This window comes from Gallus gallus, chromosome 22 (genome assembly GCF_016699485.2).
Source record: "Gallus gallus isolate bGalGal1 chromosome 22, bGalGal1.mat.broiler.GRCg7b, whole genome shotgun sequence".
NCBI classification, from domain to species: Eukaryota; Metazoa; Chordata; class Aves; order Galliformes; family Phasianidae; genus Gallus; species Gallus gallus.
In genome coordinates, this window is record NC_052553.1 from 643,291 (window position 1) to 651,830 (window position 8,540).

An 8,540-nucleotide genomic window follows, 5' to 3' on the forward strand; every position below is an offset into this window, starting at 1 on the left:
TCCTGTGATGTTTGCACTTTCACGATTCCTTTTCAATGCTTTGAGAAGGTTGATCTCAGTAGTTCTTTTGCTTCAGGTAGGTTTCTGTATTAATTACACTGCTAGTTTAACTTCCAGATCAGAGCTGGATGAATGACTCAGCTGCTATTTTATCACTATCCTTTCAATTTTGGGTGGGAAATGTTTTATGTAACTGCACTGTGTCACGTTTTCAGCTGAGAAAAGACATCTCACTTTGCTGCCTCATGTCCTGAGAGACCTTCTAACCCATCAAAATACAATGCTGCATTTTATCCTCTCCTATTAGGCATGGAAGGAAATATATCCACTGATTGTTTATCTTTCAAAGAGATGAAAGATCACAATTGAAATATTCTCCTTCCCTTCCTCCCCACCTTTACCTGCCCAATTTCCATCTGAGACAGTGAGGAATGCTCAGGAGTTTAGAGATGGAACATGTCAACTTTCAGTGCTGGGATCCCAAACTTGAGACCACTGAGTTGTTACCTTTTATCAACTGTTTATTGGCCTGCAATATGATGACCTGTCTCTGGGTTTCAGTCTGATTCCTGCGGGATGGCTGTCCTTCAAAGCAGAAGCCATCATCCTGCCTGATGCCCTTCACTCATAGGGACACCTGAAAAATTAAAGAATGAGTCATGGAAATCCTTTCTGGGTGATAACCCCCAAAAGGAGCTGCTCAATCAGTCCAATCCAAATCACAGAATCATAGAATAATAGAATGGCCTATGTTGAAAAGGACCTCAATGATCATCTGGTTTCAACCCCCTGTTATGTGCAGGGTGGCCAACCAGCAGACCAGGCTGCCCAGAGCCACATCCAGCCTGGCCTTGAATGCCTCCAGGGATGGGGCATCCACAGCCTCCTTGGGCAACCTGTTCCAGTGCATCACCACCATCTGGGTGAAAAACTTCCTCCTAATATCCAACCTAAACCTCCCCTGTCTCACTTTAAAACCATTCCCCCTTGTCCTATCACTACCCACCCTCGTAAATGACTCGATGTTATTACTTGGCTCTAAGAATAGAGATCTCTTCGGCTCAGAAAAGACTCATTCACACGTGAAACAATTCTGTACAAAGGTGGCAGTGCTGACCTCCCCCTTTCTCCATCCTCTGAAAATAAAAGGGATCCCCAAGCATGCAGAAGGTTCTGTCTTCTCCTTGCAGCATGGTGCCAGCAATGCAATCTGAGGATCCTTGCCCTGCTGCTACATGCACTGTGGATAAAAGCAGAGAACTCCAGGCTGTGGTTAAGCCAGTGCTCTGCACAAACTCCCATTTGGTGGTAATTCCTAATAGCTTCTCGTGGAGATTACGCTCATCATTTTAAACAGCCTATAGAGCACAGCACAAACGTATAACAGAGGAATGTGAGAATTACCAAATTCCTTCCTTCCTGCCAGCCATTTCATACAGTATGTTTCAAGGAATATATTGGTTATATTGTTCCAAAGGCAAAGAAACCCCAAAGAAAACATTTAGGGCAAAAATAGGCCCTTTCAGAGGAGCCTCATAATAAACCCTAACAGAATCTCAGTAAAGCTCTGAAAGGAAAGGGGATTTTTTTGTGGGTAGTGACATACCTATCAAAAGCTATAAATTAGCAGTACACGTAACCTGCTCATTGTTAAGCCTTGTTCAGACACGATTACAACCCTTCTATTGGATGCTATTTTTCTTTAATCTGTCCTCTGTGTTCACCCTGCTGCTGCCTGTGCTGGGTGGCAGCACCATAGGAAAGCCATTCATTCCTAGAAGGTTTTTCCCAATAGGGGGTTTATCTGTCAGTGCTGTATTTCAGTAGGACATGCAGTAATGCTGCCACCTATGGAAAATTTCCCAAACCTGACCTTTGCAGCCCAGCAAACTTCTGCAGCTGTGAAAACAGGATCTGAATGTGCACCATTGATCTGCAGATAAAACCAGGCATTTGTGACGGGGTCTCTGTTAATCTGGACGTGAGGTGGCTCAAATTCTCTTCCTTTCAAATAAATTAGTTTTGAAATTGAAATTGTTTCCGGAAATTGGTCCTTAAGACAATATTTTTGCTTGATGGTGGCACCTGGAGGCCTCAGCATAAAACACCACTGCCCGATGATGGTAAGTGCTGTGAAAACATCAGGCAGAGCTGGGCAGCCCCTCCATCCCCATCTTTCCTCACAGAGGTGTGGGAGACGTCAGGGAAAATTAAGTTCTTCAAGGATCAATCTGACTTCTGCACACGTGTAATGAATGTATTTGCTTTGGGTGAGTGCTGCAGGTCGGTGCTGTTCTGCCTGTTGAAGCAGGCAGCTGGCAGGGATGTGGGGTGTCACACAGGACAAGATCCTGGGAATGCATCAGGAACATGCTGGAAATCACGGGATTATGTAAGCATTACGGTTGGAAAAGACCACTGAGATCATCTAATCCAACCATCCACCTACCACCAGCATTGCCCATGGCCCTAAGTACCACATCCCCATGGTTCTGGAACACCTACAAAGGCAATGACTCCACCACCTCCCCAGGCAGTCTATGCCAGTGCCTGACCTCTCTTTCAGAGAAGAATTTTTTCCTCATATCCAACCTGAACTTCCCCTGGTGCAACTTAAGGCCATCATGTCCTGTCCTATTGCTGTTACTGGGAGCAGAGGCCAACCCCCACCTCACCAGCACCTCCTTTCAGCCTTCCAGCTGCTCTGCCCCAGGCCTGCAGCAACACATGGGGCTGGTTGCCCAAGGAGGCTGTGGATGCCCCATTCTTGGAGGCATTCAAGGCCAGGCTGGATGTGACTCTGGGCAGCCTGGTCTGGTGGTTGGCGACCCTGCACACAGCAGGGGGTTGAAACCAGATGATCATTGTGGTCCTTTTCAACCCAGGCCATTCTGTGAAGGTGCCGAGGGGAGCAGCAGGCAGCAAGCACCAAACCCCAGGAGCAGAGCTGTGGCAACAAGGGCTCCTTCCTTAGAGAAAAACAGAGCTTATCCTCCCCACATCCTGACCTCGCACACGGAACAGAGAATCTCAATAGAAATCTTAGCAATACGTTCATTTTTCTCCATTTGTGCAGTTTAAGGGGAGGAAGGAGTGAGTCCTCACAGGTGTGAGCCCACACAGGTGCCCCTAATGATTGCTGATTGCTAATGAGAACCCTGGGACAGCCCACAAGCGCTGCTGAACCTTCCAGAACTGTGCAGGCTCACTCGGGCTCCTGATATAAAGCCTCTCTGCCACGCGGCCTGGCTTGCTGGCAGTGCTTTTCTCTCTTTGAAATCGTTTCTGGAAGGAGGTTTATCAGGTAGGAGCTGGTTTATTTTATGGTGATATGGTGGTGGTTTTCTTGTTGTAGTTGTTGAGCTCTTTTTCCTCTTGGATGTGGCTGCTGCTTTGCAGTCCTGCCTCAGTGGTGCTTTGGGCTTTTATAACAGTTTGAGCAGCAGCTTGGCCCCTTTATTTATCTACTTGTTATTGCTGTTTTGTAGTGGTAATGCTTTTGGTTTTTGTGGTGTTTTAGGCAAAGGTGTTGCTGCTTGAATTGGATTTGTTATAGTCAGCCCAAGCATTAAAATGGTGGAAGAATCTGTTGTAGTCTTTGGTAGCTCATGCAGGCCTGAGGCCTTTAGAAAATCTCATGTGGGCCTCAGGCCTCTAGAAAAAGAGGAGTTTGTCCATAAATGTTTCAAATATTTTGGTTTCTTTTATTATTTAACTTGGGGTTTTTTTTGTTGTTATTGGTGTTGTTTTTTCATTTAGGTCTTTAATGAAAAAGACAAATGTAAGATGCTTTTACTGGGGAGGGGTGGAAGTATAGTGGTTATGGGCCTACCCATAGGCTTTGTGCTTTTATCTGCTTCAATCCAAACCAATGTTCTAAAGTTACTTTTTTTCTATGGATTCTTGTGTTCTTTTTCCCTCCTTCCAGCTGTGGGTAGGGCTGGAAGAAGATACTTTGTTGTAGAGTGGTTCCAAGCCTTAGCCTAGCATGGAAGGGTTGTGCCACCTGCCTAACAGAAAGGGGTTGTTATATGAAGTTCTATGTTGTTCTATGGAGAATAGAAACGTGAGGATGGGTAATGCTTATTGTGGCCTTAGCCCTGAAAGCTGTTCCAGGTTTCCTGGATTAGCTGCTCAGCATGTTGTGATTTGGCAGCTGTGCTGCTTGCCCTGCTCAGGGCTGTTACACGAAGCAAAGGAGGCAATGTGGAGGAACACATAAAAATCCAATCTGGTGTTAATGATGGCAGTGCTGTTGTACAGTGGAGTAATGAGAGCTGAGCAGGGAGCAGAGGTCTGAATACTCAGGTGATGCTCGTAAGACAAAGCTCAGCAATCAGCCATGTGGGTTGTTACCTTAAAAAAGCATTGCTAGTTGCTGTGGGTGAGACTGGACTTGAAACCCTTGGCTTTATAGTCTTGCTTTTGTTAAGTAATGTGCACAGATCTGCGGATGTTGTTTTCCTTTCCTATCACCAAGAATGCAGTGAATGCATGTTGTCATACCTTGATGAGTGTTAGCCTTATTTTTGATGTATAAAAATGTTTCTTTCCTCCTTGCTGTAAGGACTGCCTGAGGGACGAGTGTGATACTCCCAAGTGTTATTGGGTAATGTGTTTAGTCTCAGTGGGAAGTCTGTGCTGAGCTGGAGGCTAACTGAGGTTTTGCATGGCGTGTATCTATTTCTGCCTGGAAAGGAGCAAGGTGTGTTTCTGGAGGGGAGGTGCTGTGGGTCTGAATGTTTTGAACACTGAGTGATGCCCTTGGATGATGGGGTGTATTTCTTGAGTTTGGTAAGAAGCAGCAGCATGTGCCTCTCCACATTGAATGTAAGCAGTGGACCTGGAGCACATGCTGTGCCCATCTCATTCTTCATGTATTGCACACAACTGTGTGCTGAGGCCTGGGCTCACTTCTATGGTGTGCAAGACTTATGGCCCTGCTGTTTGTCACTGCTCTGATCTCCAGAGCATCTGCTTCTGACCTGGCATGCTAGCAAGGCTTAGCCAATACATCTGAGTGTTCTCCCTTTTGAAGCTGGTGCAGGGACAGGTTGAGGAGAAGCAACTCATGCCCTGCTTCCTTAAGGTGCCTACGCTTCATTTGCTGACAGAACAGAAGCAGCAGCCTGGATTCGTGGTGTGGTGGTATGTTGATGTTGTGATTGTCCTCTGGGAGACAAATAGTAATTAATGGTCCACAAAACCAGGCTTTGTTCCACATGCTCTACTTGATCCATCTAATGGCTTGTTATGCAGCAAGTCAAATACATGAAGGTGTGTTGTGGCAGGTCTATGTCTTTTTAGCCCCAGGTCTGTGCTGCAGTGTGTGGTGAGGAAGTGAAGTTGGAGTTTTCAGTCACTGTTGCTGGAACTTGGGCGCTGTTCTTGTGCCTGATGGGGTTTGATGCCACTGCTTCTGTGCTCTTTGTGTTGGATGTGTCTGGTGCAACCCAGGCTGCTGGAGCTTGCAGTGTTCTTCATCAAGACTGTCACCATGTCCTCAAACACAACATGAGGCACAGTCTTCTGGGAGACTTGAATAGACATAAGAAAGTGTAATACATCAACATATAGTAAAAGTTGGACTTGCGTGTACTGTCACTTGCATTGCATTTGATAAAGTAGTTATGTTGATTCCTTGTTCTGTCAGGTATTTGTTGTGTTTCAGTTGCAAACAATCCCTAAACCATAAGGCTGTTTTTCTCTACATGTTACTGGCTCTACCTGCAGGGATGTGAACTGGCAATGTGGGCTCTTTCGCATTGAGTGTGTTGTGGAGGCTATAAGAGACTATGGTGTTTGTCATTTATATTAAAATATAGTTTGTTAATGATGCGAATGTTAGCAGGCTTCGGGGAGAAGAGTAGGGGCTGAAACTTGCAAAGGAACTTGAGAGAATAGGTGTTGAAATGCCAATGGAAATCAGATCTTGGAGTTTAAAGAGAAAACAGGCAGGAATGGCTGCAGCACTGATCATCATTGCTTCCAAAGCAGACGTTTCTAGTCCAGAAATCCTAACTTGTCTTGATGGGCTTTGGAGGAAATAAGAACAGTTCTAAAATGGCTGATTCTGTAATAAATCATTCCATCATCCTTCCCCTTAGATCACAGCCTTTGTTATCTCACTCTCATCTGCTCCACGTGAGCCCGAGAGAAGCAGAAAGGTAAAAAGAGTTTGACTGATGTGAAACATTCTGGGGTATGTGATTATTTGATAAATGGAAGCTGAACTGCAGAATTGCCTGGTTAAAAACAAGTGCGAAGCCAGCAAGGTAGCATGCAAGGAGCGGTTGTGCAAATGGAGGATATAATTCTGCCTCTGAGGAGGACACTGCAGGCTGTCAATGTCTGGGTTTTTGGAAGGTGTATTCTTGGCTCTAATGTTATTCTGAACCTGTTTTGTGTTGGTCGCTGTAGGGAAAAATTGTTGTAAATGCTTCTGTGTGCTGGTATCCTGGAACGCAGCCTGGCTTTAAGCCATACAGGATGTCTTGATTCTATCAGTAGCAGATATCTAAAGTATTTTTATTTCTTCATGGCAGTTTCAGATAAACTTTTCCTATTTGGATTTGAGCTGATCTTTTCCAAGAAATAGTCATTCTTTTCCACTGTGGCCAAACACGAGAATTCTATTGTCTGCTTTTCATTTTTGCTTGTCATCTGTGGATCTTCAGTCATGCTGCAAAGGCACCATATGCTGATTGAACAGCTAGGGGGAAGGAGATGGGCATGCTTCAGGCTATGGTAAAACTTGCTAATGGAACCTGAGGTTATTGATCCTCTATTTATTGCTACAAGTTGTTCCTGATGCAGTCTATGCGGGCACCAGAAGTTGGGTTTAACCCAGATGGCAATTCCTCATTGTGGGAAACTCCTTTGGGTTGGTGCTTGGGTAGCAGGCCTGACAGTGCAGTGTTCTCAAGTCTGCAGAGGATTAATTTCTGTGGTTCTGATTATCTGGCCCTACCATTAGTGCCAAATTATCCGTGCTATGTAGGTAGGGGTACTTTCCCGTATGTGTCGTGATATGAACAGAAGCTTTCTGTTGTCTTGGAGATCAGACAAAGCTGTCAGTGGTGCCAGGTAAGGTAGTGGCAGAATAGTACCTGCTCTGAGCATAAAAGCTGAACAAGCATTTCTCTCAAGTGTTACTTGAGAAACAAAGTGTGTGCTGGCAGCATCCAAAGTGGGGAGCAGCAGAGCTCCAAGGAATCTGCTTAACCTTGAGGTGCTGTAAGGAAAAAGTAAAGTTTAGAGGGGAGTGCCTATTGGAGTATGATGTGGTTCAGAAGACAGAAGGGAGCCTATATCAGAGTAACAGTTCTAAGGGGGCTTTCTTGGGGCTGGGAGGAGTGGAGTCATGCTCCTTAAGTGATTGTGGCCTTGTTCATTAATGAATGGGGGCATTTATTAGCTCTGTGGCAACGATATGCTGTTAGATTATGTCATTACATGCTGGAAAGGTATTTAGTTTGTTCGTGAGAGAAAGTGAAGCAAATATCGTTCAAAAACAAACAGCAAAAGAGCATTCATTAGGCAAGAAAATGCATTAGCTTTGCTTGCTGTCAAAGAAATGAAGATGCTGGTGGTGCTGTGGTTGTGCAGACCACAAGATGGTGGCATTGCACAGGTAAACGGTACATGGAGCAGTGGCTTCTGCTGCAGGTTCGTCTTGTGTGCTAGCAGGGCTCGTTTTGGGAATGGGAATCCCATGTTTAATATTTTAATCTGTTCCACTGTGAACCAGCAGTCCAGGTGGGCCAATCTTGATGGAAGGGCCATTTTTTTTTAAAACGAGGACACTTTTTGCCTCTTTTTCCCCAACCCAAGTTATTAAGCAATCTGAATAATGCTTCTGCCCTACAAGAAGACCAAATACAGTTCTACTTGGAGAACTGGCAAAACAGGGCAGAATTCCTGGCTTCCTGTGCAATGTCAGATGAGTGGCATAGCTTCTATAGACCTCTGTTTCCAAACTGTGCATTGAGTAAATAAATCATCCTTCTATTTCCCCTCTACCTACTGTGCAGCCTCTTCAAGCTCTGTGTGTGTATAATGCCTAACTTACTATCATCCCTTCTCTTTTCAAGTGATTGAAGTGCCCTTGTAATTTTTTTAGTTGTTAATGAACTGTGCAAACGATAGGTTGAGTGATGGCTCACCAGTGGCTGACCTGCACTAAAACAGTGATGAGCCTTTTCTCTTGACACGTGGACTCCTTGCACTTGAGCCTCCAGGTTTGCACTTGAATTGTACTCTGTAGATCTGCCTTTTGTCTCACTACCCAAATGGCTGAGGCTCTGCTGCCAGCTTCCCATGTCCCTCCCTTGTTGGAAGTGCTGCTGTTGGGATCATCTCAAGTCATCAGTTCAACTATTCAGCCTCCTGCTCCTGTTCCCCTAGCAGTCCAAATCTTTCTCCAAGACCCTCCCATTATCTCTTTAGGGCCTTTCTCCTATCAGAACTACTCCCTTATCAGCATGTTTGTCAGCACCTTGACTAATAGCAGTGAGGGATCAGTGGCACTCTCCCCCTTT